Source organism: Elephantulus edwardii, unplaced genomic scaffold (genome assembly GCF_000299155.1).
Source record: "Elephantulus edwardii isolate Elephantulus edwardi_28Jun2011 unplaced genomic scaffold, EleEdw1.0 scaffold00327, whole genome shotgun sequence".
In the NCBI taxonomy this organism is placed as follows: Eukaryota; Metazoa; Chordata; class Mammalia; order Macroscelidea; family Macroscelididae; genus Elephantulus; species Elephantulus edwardii.
The window spans coordinates 1,860,194-1,872,874 of NW_006400077.1; positions in this window are offsets into that span (position 1 = coordinate 1,860,194).

Consider the following 12,681-nt stretch of genomic DNA (forward strand, 5'->3'; position numbering starts at 1 on the left):
AATTGCCACCTAAGCAAATATATGCTCAACCATGTTTATTGTGGCTTGGTTCACACTAGCAGAGTTAAAAACAGTTCAAGTTCCCATCAACAAGTGAATACATAGAGAACATTTGGTATATTCATACAATGGCATACTATGCTGCATTGAAAAACACGGTACTCATGAAATATCCAACAAAATTAGTGACCCTGGAGATCATTATGCTGAGTGAACTATTTCAGTCACAAAAGGACAAATACTGCATAGTTCCACTGTTGTAAAGAGTGACTGACATCAAAGTTGGGGGGAAAGTAAGAGGAGATAAATAATAATGTATACTGCATTGAAACAGATGAGGGAGAGAACTGTTGAGGAGAATGATATGATTAGGTATTATTGTCTTTACAAGGGTTTAGAATGAAAGCTTCACAGTGCAGTGGACCTGAGGGTGCGGGAGATTGTATAACAATGTTTGGGGTTTTTTTTACTTTTCAAAGAGAAAAGCAAACTCAGGGAGAGTGGTGGTCAGGGAGGAAAGTGTGAAAGAATGGATGAATGGAAACCCAAAGTAAATTTTCATTAAAATAAAAAAATAATAATTTCTAAGGGAAAAAAGTGTTGATTGTGGACCTGAGCAAGCTATAATTGCCAACAACCACAATCTCTTCTCTAGCAGTTACAGTGCTGCCAATTAACCCAGTGGTAAGAATCTTTGTCTTCTTGATGTTGAGCTTCAATCCATATTGAAAACTATTGACTGGGGTGGTGGGGGTCAATGTGTCAGAGACAAAAAGGCTGACTCAGGATAGAGCAGGGTTCAGTGCTGTTGTACATTGGGTCACTATGAGTTGTAAGCGACTCAAAGACACAAACAACCATAACATGTCATTTTATGGATAAGAAAAATCTCAGAGAATTCCGTTGATTTACCCAAAACCAGTGTGCTGTGGAAATCTTGAAACAAATACATTTAAGAAAAAATATTAAATTGTTTTTGTAATAAACATTGAAAGTATGTATTATCACTAATGAGTCTAGTTAGTACTCTATTATCACACAACAGGAGAGCATTCAGACCACAAGATATTTGTGTCATTTCATGGAGAGACTGAAAAGGCTACTATTTCAATGTTATTTTCTGAATAATTTGAAGAAATTGAAGATTTTTTTTTAATTGGAACAAGATACAAGTCAGGCCCTAGAAATAAAAGTGAGCAAGAATAGTTTGGATTAAGCCTTTTGAGTTTCCAGAGCACCAGGGAGACCATTTCTATAACAGAAAAGAAATAGTAGATGATGTGCAACCACCAGAAAAGTCTAGAGAAGGAAAAAGTTATCTAAATAGTAATAATATAGTCAGAAACAATTACTAAGAATTTACTGTTTGCCAGGTATATTAATTTTTACATCTGGTCTGTCAGTATTCCATGAAATTGCCTTCACTTTTGCAGGAGAGGAAGTTAAAGTAAAATGAGAAGTTAAATAGCATTTTATTGCTGTGATTAGAAAATTCCAATGGCCTAGAGGTAAGCACCTGCACTGCAATCCCAGAGGCACATGGTTTGATTTCACCAGCTGCATCTCAGAAGAGTGGACAATATCCTCTCATGCAATTTACAGTCTCCAAAAATTTATTGGAGATTCAGCTATGGGTCAATCCCAACTCTGTGGTGCACAACAACAACAACATGGTCATGACTAGTCAGTGGTGTGCCCAGATTATGAACTTTATTTGGCTGCAATTGACATATTGCTAGGAAAGGCTATTCCTTGGAAAGAGACATCAGCTTGGAAAGATGGGGAGTCAGCTAATGATCACAAATGAGATGGACTGATACAGTGGGTGTAGGAACGAGTTCAAGTGTTCAAAGATGATGAGGATAGCACTGGATAGGACAGGGTACAGGTCTGTTGTTCATAAGTTCACTGAGTCATACTCAACTTTATGATACTTTACAATAATATTATATTAAAATAAAGATAATAATTCATTACATATATAGATTACATATACAGTACAGTGGACATATGAAGGATTTGTCCTTCAGTGACTTAGATATTTCACTCAGCATAATGTTTTCCAGACTCATCTATGTTATGTAGTGTTTTACAATTCAGTGTTTTTAAGTGTTGTCCTCTATCCCATCATGTGATGTATCACAGTTTTTTCTCCCTTAGTTTGTTGATGGACACTTGGACTGGTTCCATCTCTTCACTATTGCTAATAATGCTGCAATATACATTGATATACATATGTCTTTGCATTCCAGGTCTGGTTTCTTTAGGGTATATTCCCAGTAGTGGGAAAGCTGGGTAAAATGGTATTTCTATTTTCAACTTATTGAGAAAGCCCTAGACTCTCTTTCATAATGCTTGTCACATTTCATAGTACTACTAGCAGTGAATGAGAGCTCCAATCTCTCCACATCCACACCAGCATTTGTTGTTTTCAGCCCTGTTGAATTTTGCTGTTGTTGCTTGGGTGAGATGACTAAGGATTTTGAACATTTATGTATTTGTGGGCCATCTGAATTTCTTCTTTGGTGAAGTGTCTACTCATAACTTGTTCCCATTTTATGACTGAGTTGTTTGCCTTTTTCTTTTTGAGGTCCTGGAGTAGTCTATATATTTTAAATATGAATCCATTACCAGATATGTTATTGCCAACTATTTTCCCCAATCTGTGGGGTTCCTTTTTACACTGTTGGAGAAAATTTTTAATATGTCTAAAGATTTGATTTTTAGAAGGTCTCATTTGTTTGTTTTATCCTCTCCTTATAGAAGTTGTAGATTTTTCATTATAATTAGAAGTCTCTTCATGCTGTAAATAAGGGATTCTAGAGTTGTTCTTAGTTTTTCTATGCTGAATTTTATAGTCTTTGGTGTTACTCCTTCCTAGGTTCTTTATACTCCTTGAGTTATGTGTGTATGTGTGTGTGTGTGTGCGTGCACGCGTGTGTGTGTGTGTGGTGTGAGTAGTAGACCTTGCTTCAGTCTTCTGCACATGGTTTTCCTACTTTGCCAGCATCATTTGTTACATCTTGTCAAAGATCAATTTATCATAAGTAGAGAGGGTAATTTCTGAATTCGCAAGTCTACTCCTTTGATCTATGTGTCTGTCACTCTATTAGTTCCACGCTATCTTTATTATTACAGATATGTAGGAGGATTTGAGATAAAGGGTGTGATGGTTTTACATTACAAAGTTGTAAATTGCCTTTTCAATCCTGTTAAAGAATGGAGTTAGTATCTATATTGATATTGCATTGAACTTGTAGATTGTTTTTGGTAGAATTGTCATTTCATGATATTGAGTTTTCCTACCATGAACTTCCTACATGCAATTCAAGTAAGACAGTTCAAGTAACTGTCAACAACTTCATCTTACTTGCATCCACAACTAACACTTTGGTACCAGCAGTCAGGAAGTAAGGAGACATACTGTACGGGGAAAGTCTGCACTTAGGAACCTCTCCAAATTATTGCAGAGTAATGAAGACAGTTTGAGGACTAAAGTGTGTCTGATTCAAGCCATGGTCTTTCAGATCACTTGCTATGCATCTGAGAGCTGAACAATGAATAGAGAAATGAGAGAAGAATTGATGGCTTTGAGATATTGCGTTAAAAAAGAGCACTGAACATCTCATGGACTGCCAAAATAACAAACAAATATGTATTGTAGAGGATGCAGTCAGAATACTCTTTGGAGGCAAGAATGATGAGGCTTCATCTCACATACCTCAGGCATGTTGCTAAAAAGGACTATTCCTTGGAGAGGGACATGATGCTTGGAAGGGTAGAGGATAAGTGAAGGAGAGAAAGACCCTTGACAAAGTGGATTGGCATAGTAATGTGTCAGGGTGTGTAAAGATGGCATAGACTAGGATAAGGCTCAGATCTGTTGTTCATAGGATCACTATGAGCCATTCTGGACTCAATGGCACCTAACAACAACAACAATTCATAACATTATATGTTCTTTCACTTATATAGATGTCTTTTTATTCCTTATAGTAACATTTCATAATTTTCTTCATACAGATCTTTTGTCTCTAGTTAGATTTATTCCTAAGTATTTCAGCTTATTGTTAGCTATTGTAATTGACATGACTTTTTTATTCCCCTTTCTATGTTCTCTTTGTTACTATAGAGAATAAACTGGGTTTTGTATGTTGGTCTTGTATTCTGCTACTTTGCTAAATTGGTCTCCTATATCCAACAGTTTCCTTTCTGAATCGCTATGGTCTTCTAAAATCATCTGCACATAGAGATATTTTACCTCTTCTTTGCCAATTTGGATGCTTCTGATTTCCTTCTCTTGTCTATTGTTCTAAGACTTCCAGTACAATATTGAATAGGAGTGGTTATCATTCTCAAGATGAGTGCATTTAATTTCTCTCCACTGAGAATTATGTTGGTTCCTGGGTTTGTGTATATACTTTTCACTGTTGTTGTTGTTATGTGCCGTCGAGTCGCTTGCGACTCATAGCAACCCTATGTACAACAGCCCTAAACTCCGCTCTGTCCTGTGCCAATCGCACTGTCTCTGACACGCCCATCCCAATTATCCCAGTCACTGAATCAATCCACCTCATAGAAGGCCTTCCTCTCCTTCGCTGTCCCTCCACCCTCCCAAGCACGATGTCCCTCTCTAAGGACCGGTCTCTCCTCACAACATGTCCAAAGTATGTTAGACGGAGCCTCAGAATCCTTGCCTCCAAGGAGCCACCCGGTTTAACCCTTTCCAGGACAAATCTGTTTGTTTTCCTAGAAGTCCATGGTATTCTCAATACTCTTCTCCATACCTTTTCAACCTATATGCAGAACAGATTATCCGGGAGGCTGGGCTCTATGAGGAGAAATGTGGGGTCAAGATTGGTGGACGATTTATCAACAACCTGCGTTATGCGGATGACACAACCCTGCTTGCTGAAACTGAAGAGGACCTGAAGGGCCTGCTGCAGAGTGTCAAGGACTTCAGCCTACAATATGGATTGAGGCTCAGTGTCAAGACGACAAAGATTCTCACCACTGGACCAACTGGCAGCATCAGGATGGATGGTGAAGAGATTGAGATTGTACACAGCTTTAGTTTGCTTGGCTCCATAGTCAACAGTCTTGGCACCAGCAGCCAGGAAATTAAAAGGTGCATTGCCATGGGAAAGTCTGCTGTTAGGGACCTCTCCAAAGTACTGACGAGCAATGGTGTCTCTCTGGAGACTAAGGTGCCTCTGATACAGGCTATGGTCTTCGCAATCACTTGTTATGCATCAGAGAGTTGGACAATGACCAAGGAGGATAGAAGGAGAATTGATGCCTTTGAGCTGTAGTGCTGGAGAAGAGTATTGAGAATATTTTTCACTATGTTGAGAAAATCCCTCTATTATTATTTTGTTGGGTGCTTTTATCAGGAAGGGTCGTTGGATTTTGTCAAAGGCCTTTTGGCATCAATTTATAGGATCATGTAGTTCTTATTCTTTGCTTTGTTAGTGTGACTAATCATGTCGGTTCTTTTTCTTATATTGAACCATCCTTGCATATCTGTTATGAATCTCGCTTGGTCACAATAATTTATTGCGTATATACTGTTGGGTTCTATTGGTCAAGATGCCACTGTTATAAAAACAGAATAAACATAAGGGATAGGAAAGCAGATAAAGAATGGAAAGATAACAAACATTATTGGAATAGGAGAAGGGAATGTTTATCTGAAAGAAATGAATTATTAGACATTACATGTATGACAATTAACAATTTGGAACAATACATGTATTACAAAGTGAATTAGAGGAGGCAGAGGGATTAAATTATGTATCAAGGAAAGAATGAAAATCTACTTTAGTGTAAATTTTTACTAAAATAAAAATAAAAAAGCACTTATAATTAAAAAGTAAAAAGTACTTAGTCATTCAATAATGATCAAATACAATAAAGATATTTTAAGTTTCAAATCAAAACCAAAGATTACACATACAAGAACACTGAATTTCAATTAACTGATACTACCATGAAAAATCATGGAACCTATAAAAAAACAAATTTTATGTCAAACCAGATGAATTAAAATACATTCTTTTTTACTTTAAGGGTCATTAATTTCCAATATTCTCTTACATTAGTATATATTCAAATATTGCTGAAGCAAGGAGATAGAGATAACACAGTGAAATTTTGAAACAATTTTCATTATGTTTTTCAAAAGGGGGAGAAAAACCCAACAAAACAAACCCCCAAAGCTAGTTACAGAATTTTACTGGCATGCTAATATCTTCTTACAAAGGAGTTGCAGGTATTGCCATCTGATTCCATTTCTTTTTATATTTCCACCCATGTTTATTCACCTCATAAATACCTCCTAACTATTTCCATTTGGAGCACAAACTTTGTGACGCTAGAACATATAATAGGTTAACTTCTTGTTCTACCTGCCCAATATCATCTGCATATTTCTGTTACCATCCAGTGTCCTTTAACAAATGTATAAATGGTGTGTGTGACATTACTGTCTAATGGCTGTGTATACTAATAGAAACTGAGACCTTGACCCAGTTATCCTCAGGATCTCAGCAATTGTATTAACCAGCTCCCCAAATCACCATCACTCTGTCCTTCTTGAGCTCATGGAAATGACTGCTTGTGTAGAATGAGCACAACACTTATTCTGTTGTCATAAAGAATAGCAGCACTATTAATATTTTGATAATGTAATGCTGGCTGAGGAAGAATTCTACTGGTTCATATCCTCAGCTTATCTATCCTCCATGTCACAGTGACAGAAATTTTTTACTCTTCTATACTGACTTCCTTTAATCCCCTTTCTGTACATTATGGGGTTAGAAAAAAGCCACAATAATTGACAAAATCTCCTTCTTAGGAAAGTTAAGGTTAAACAATATAGTATCGGTGTGACTCTAGCAAAGTGCTTGATTCCATGACCTAGTCAAAAACATCAGAATGGTTATGAAATTACTTTGTTATTGCTAGAAAATGAGAATTCTCTCCCAAATGCCAAGGGTAATGCCAAAAGTATGAAGCTGCATAAATCTGACATTGAACAAAAAACAGATAGAAATATTTCTTCTTTACACATTTAGATCCTCACATTAAAAGAAAATATCAGCATACCAGAATGAACAGACAGTGATTGATAGGTCAATAATTTTAGAAAGAAATAGTTATTTCCCCATTGTGATGCATGCCAAATTATAAAAGGGTGAAACAATGACAAACCAGCCAGGCTAGCAATGTATTATCAGCAGATCAGACTTTGTTCCAGCTTAAATCAGCACCTCCAGTGAAATTTTTACTGTTCAGATCAGAAAGGCCATATGACAAAATTGAAAAGTAGTTGCTGTATTTACTGTTCAATCACTTGAGACTTATATCTGCTTTTATGTATTTTTTACCATTTCCACTAAAAAAGAAAGAATTACTGTTTTAACTAAAAGATGATGAAGCAGCTATATAAGAACCAAAATGTAATCATTCTTTAATTCAGTAGTAAATTTTTTACTTTTTAACTGAAATATAACAGCCATTAAGAAGATGTGTAAATCCTAAGAATGCAGTGCAATGAATTATTCACAGTAAAACCCATTTTTGTAGCTCAAATCAAGAAATAAAACATATGAAGCACCCAAGATGTCCAGCCTCTAAATCCTCCCCAAATCGAAACTTTTCTACATTTCAAAAGTAATTTCCTGTATTTATTTATAATATAATTTTTAACTTTCCATAAAAGGAATAACAGAGTATATATTCTTGAATGTCACTTTTTACTATACGCTGTGGAATTCATTCATATTTTTGCATAAAGCTTATAACTTTCATAGTTGTATAATATTTTATTTTATACATATACAAAAATATTTTTGTCCACAAAGAGACTTTTAATTTCTTCACATATCTAGTTGTCCTTAGTAATGCTGTACAGCTAGATAATTGGCATTGTAGACCACTGTAGACCTGCTTGCTGTGCCAAACTGTTAAATCATGGTCAGGGGTCACTAACAGCACACATTATACACTGGTCTAAATGGAACAATGCTCTATCTTTAGAGAAATGACAGAGCAAACTCAGTTTAAATACTGGACCCTACTTCCTCATGTTTACTCCTATGTAGTTGACACAGGTTGGAGGTACACACACACACGTTTATCCCTGTCCTTGAACTCTAGTTTTGAACACCATTATTCTCTTCCGGGAACAGATGTAAAAATGAAGTTACATGTGATACACAGGCATCAGCAGAGTAGAGAATAAAGTTTTTTGTTTACCTAGAACGTGAAGGCAGTAACCCAAACAAATGTAAGACATTAAAACAAGGAGAAAAACAGGCTGTTTTCAGCTTTCATCATCAGTTAATCTTCCAACTGAAAGATTCTGACTAGGTGGCCCAGGCAGAAGTTGGAGGATTAAGTGATAAACTGTGTTCTCATTTACCAAGAGCACACATACACACACATACATGTATTTTTCCTTAGGAATTCAACTGCTCTATCAGAAGGTATAATTATATTTCTATAATAGATAACAATAGTGTTACAATGTGACTGTATATATTCTCTCTAGCAGTATATGGAAAGAATAGAAAGGTAAAACTATATATACTTACATTTACAGAATAAAACTTACTTGGCCACAAAATCTTATGTATGCTGCATCTAATACACTAACATCTGTTGAAATATTTTTGCAACATTGAATGGTTCAAAATTGGGAAGGGCGTGAGCCAGGGATGCATCCTATCTCCATACCTTTTCAACCTGTACGCAGAACAAATTATTTGGGAGGCTGGGCTCTATGAGGAGAAATGTGGAGTCAAGATTGGTGGAAGATCTGTCAGCAATCTGCGTTATGCAGATGACACAACCCTGCTTGCTGAAACTGAGGAGGACCTGAAGCACTTGCTGCAGAGGGTCGAGGACTGCATCCTCCAATATGGACTGAGGCTTAATGTCAAGAAGACAAAGATTCTCACCACTGGGCCAATTGGCAGCATCAGGATGGATGCTGAAGAGATTGAGATTGTTCACAGCTTTAGTTTGCTTGGCTCCACAGTCAACACTCTTGGCACCAGTAGCCAGGAAATTAAAAGGCACATTGCCATGGGAAGTCTGCTGTTAGGGACCTCTCCAAAGTACTGAAGAGCAATGGTGTCTCTCTGAAGACTAAGGTGCATCTGATACAGGCCATGGGCTTTACAATCACTTGTTAGGCATCAGAGAGTTGGACAATGACCAAGGAGGATAGAAGAATTGATGCCTTTGAGCTGTGATGCTGGAAAAGAGTAATGAGAGTACCATGGACTGCTAGGAAAACAAACAGTTCATCCTGGAAAGGATTAAACTGGATGGTTCCTTGGAGGCAAGGATTCTGAGGCTCCGTCTAACATACTTTGGACATGCTGTAAGGGGGACTGGTCCTTGGAGAAGGACATCATGCTTGATTGGGTGGAGGGACAGTGCAGGAGCGGAAGACCCTCTATGAGGTGGATTGATTCAGTGACTGGGGTAATCGGGATGGGAGTGTCAGAGACAGTGTGATTGACACAGGACAGAGCAGAGTTTAGGGCTGTTGTACATAGGGTCGCTATGAGTCGCAAGTAACTTGACGGCACATAGCAACAACAACAACAACATGTGTATTAGAGAAACTTCTCAATGATGTTGTGTTTTCTTAAAGCCTTCTCTGAATTTGGTTTCAGTGTTACCCTGGTTTTATAATATTAGTTGGATTGTGGGCTCTCTCTATTCTAGAAAAAAACATTTTTAAGTGGTGTTGGTTTTCATAGAAATATTTCTTTTTTAAAAAAATTTATTTTAAGTCTTAAGATATATGAATGAAGCTAGCGGAGCCAAACATTTTCTTTGTGGAAAATACGAAGATGCGCTGCAATCCCACAAGCACATGGTTTGAATCCAAGAGTTGCTCCATGGGAGAAGAATGTTGTACAGTTTCCTCCTATGCAACTTACTGACTCTGAAAACTCTAATGATTCCAACTTGAGGGAAGACAACAACAACAATTTTTCATTAGTAGTATTAACTAGCAGTATTTAACTAATTAATAGTATATTAATGTCTTTTATTAGTTTGAGTAATAAATATCTTTCAAAAGAAAGAGGAGAAGAGTGGGGGGATTGGGTGGGTATTTGGTGGGATGGACTGATATTATACATGAATTGTTGGTAGGAGATTATATGAAATAAAGTGTATATGAGAGATTGTGTGGGGACCAATGTGTGTGGATTCAAGACACTTTGGGTTGTTATATGCAAATCAATTTTATAAATGGAGAACGGGAAAAGAAAAAAATAGATGTCTGATATAAATGAACACTGCATTTTGTAGATTTAGAAGGCATGTAATTTTGTATTTGGCTAGTGCTTGATTGGAAGTACTAAATGGGAAGACCTGCCACGGAGATAAGCTTACTAAAAGTAGAATTTGGTGATGGTTGCTGGGATTTCAATTGGGGGAAAGATTAATTCTCATCTAGTACTTTGAGGAGATTTGCATTTGAATGGATTTGTAGGCTCACCTTGGACTTTTGACTGAAGAGATTCACATTTGAAAGAAAGGAAATAGAAAGAGAGAAAAAGGAAAGGAGAGACACACACACACAGAGAGAGAGAGAGAGAAAGACTGCTTTTTTTGTTTATTTTTCATTTCAATGAACATCTACAGAGATTTTGGAATTCCATTCATTCATTGTTGCACCCTTCTCCCCGCACAAACGCCTCCCCCTCCCCCCCATTTGCTCCTCTCCTTGAAAAGCAAAAGAAAAACTCCCTCATTGGTACACAATGCCCCCCCACACCCCCCAAACCCCACCCCCAAATACAATACACTCTGCAACCCTCATTGCATACTCCTACGATAAAAATAATGCCCTAAAATATAATACTTTTAGACTATTCTCTCCCCCATAGACTTCAATGCCGTAAACATATTTCATCCAGTTTTTCTCAGTCTTACCCCCACCCCAATGCCAGCCTCATTCTACAACAGTAGCACCATATAGCATTTGTCCCTTTGTGACTGAGATACCTCACTCAGCATAATGTCCTCCAGGTTCACCCATTTTGAATAATATTGCATGAGACTGCTTTTTTTAAAGATGAAAAAAGAGGTTTGGCTTCTAATATGGGGTAAAGCTGGTGCCAATCAGAACTTGCTTTTAGGGCTTTCACTTGAAGGGGTTGATGAGTGTGTGCACTCATAGCAATAACTTCAATCCATTGGAGTAGAAGTAGGAGAAATACAACAATGAAGAGACAGGCTGAGCTTGGTTATATTCCTTCAGCACCGTCCACCTAGTGCACAGAGACGTATGGATAAAGAAAACAGGGTTGCTGGCTTGAGGAGCCGAGAGTTATGGGAACCCCTGACTTATAGACTTGGCCCCAATAAGAGAGTGAAGGATGCCTGAAGGGACCAATAGGTCTGTAATGCTGGGAGATGTGTGCACTCTTTAGTTTGTCACTAATGCCCATTTGGACCTCACCGAAGAAAGCTGGGGAATTAATTGACCAGAACCCAAACAGATGAAGAGAAGATGAACTATGCTGTTAGCTAGTGTTGATTATTAGCTAATGGCTTGCTCTGGATTAGACTTTGCTTGTGGATGTAGATGCTCAAAATTTCCAAGCTAAACAGAAGATTCTTCAGCAAAAGGATCATTCTTGTTCCCTCAGAGTACTGATTTGATAGGTATGGGCAAATCATAAATTGGCTGCCTAAAATGGAGATAGTAAGGTATGATGAATGACTTACACACTTTCATATGTGGTGTTATTAGGAAGACAATTTAAAGATAAAAAAAATCCCCAAAATACACATAAAGATAAAATGTAAATGAAAGATTGTATAAAAACACTGTGTACTTTAACGACACACAATGTATATGAATAATTGCATGGAAGTCAATTAATAAATGTAATAAAAGAGAGGTCTCAGCTCTGGTATCATTGAGAGTTCTGGTGGTCTACTGGCAAAAAGATGCACTAAAATCCTGAAGCCACATAGTTTGAATTCACCAGCTGCTCTATGGGGAGAAAGATGGGAAGTCTCCTCCTGTATAATTAACTGACTCTGAAAGTCTACTGCAGGGTCAGTTTTGGTTGGTTCCAACTCAATGATATACAATAACAACTGGTGTCATAGTCTGTAGGGATTTCTCTGCTAACTCTGAGGCCATGCTTCATAGCAATTTGAATCCATGAGTTGATTCAAGGGAGAAATAAAGATGAGCAATTTTTTCCCATGCAATTTACAGCCTCAGAACCTCACTGGAAGGTCAGAGATGAGTCAGTTCTGACAGAATGCTGTTGAGTTTGAGTTTTATCTTTAAAATGCAATTCTTCTAATGTCCTAAATTGTTGTCATAAGAGTGTTCATAATAGTCCTTTGTTTTTCAATTTCTATGCTAACCTTGGGAGTTCTGGTGGCTACGTGGTGAAGAGTTTCTCTGTCAATCCAAAGGTATATAGTTCAAATCCATCAGCTGTTCCAGGAGAAAAAAGTGGGTAATATCCTATGTCATTTACTATTTCTGAAAACGCAGTGTTGAGTTAGCTTTGAGACAATTTTAATTTGAAATTTCTGACTAGATGGTGTTTTCATCATAATTGAATTATTGAATTTAAATATCCTTCTTTTCATTGTCACTTTTTTTTTTATCCATGACTCATTTCA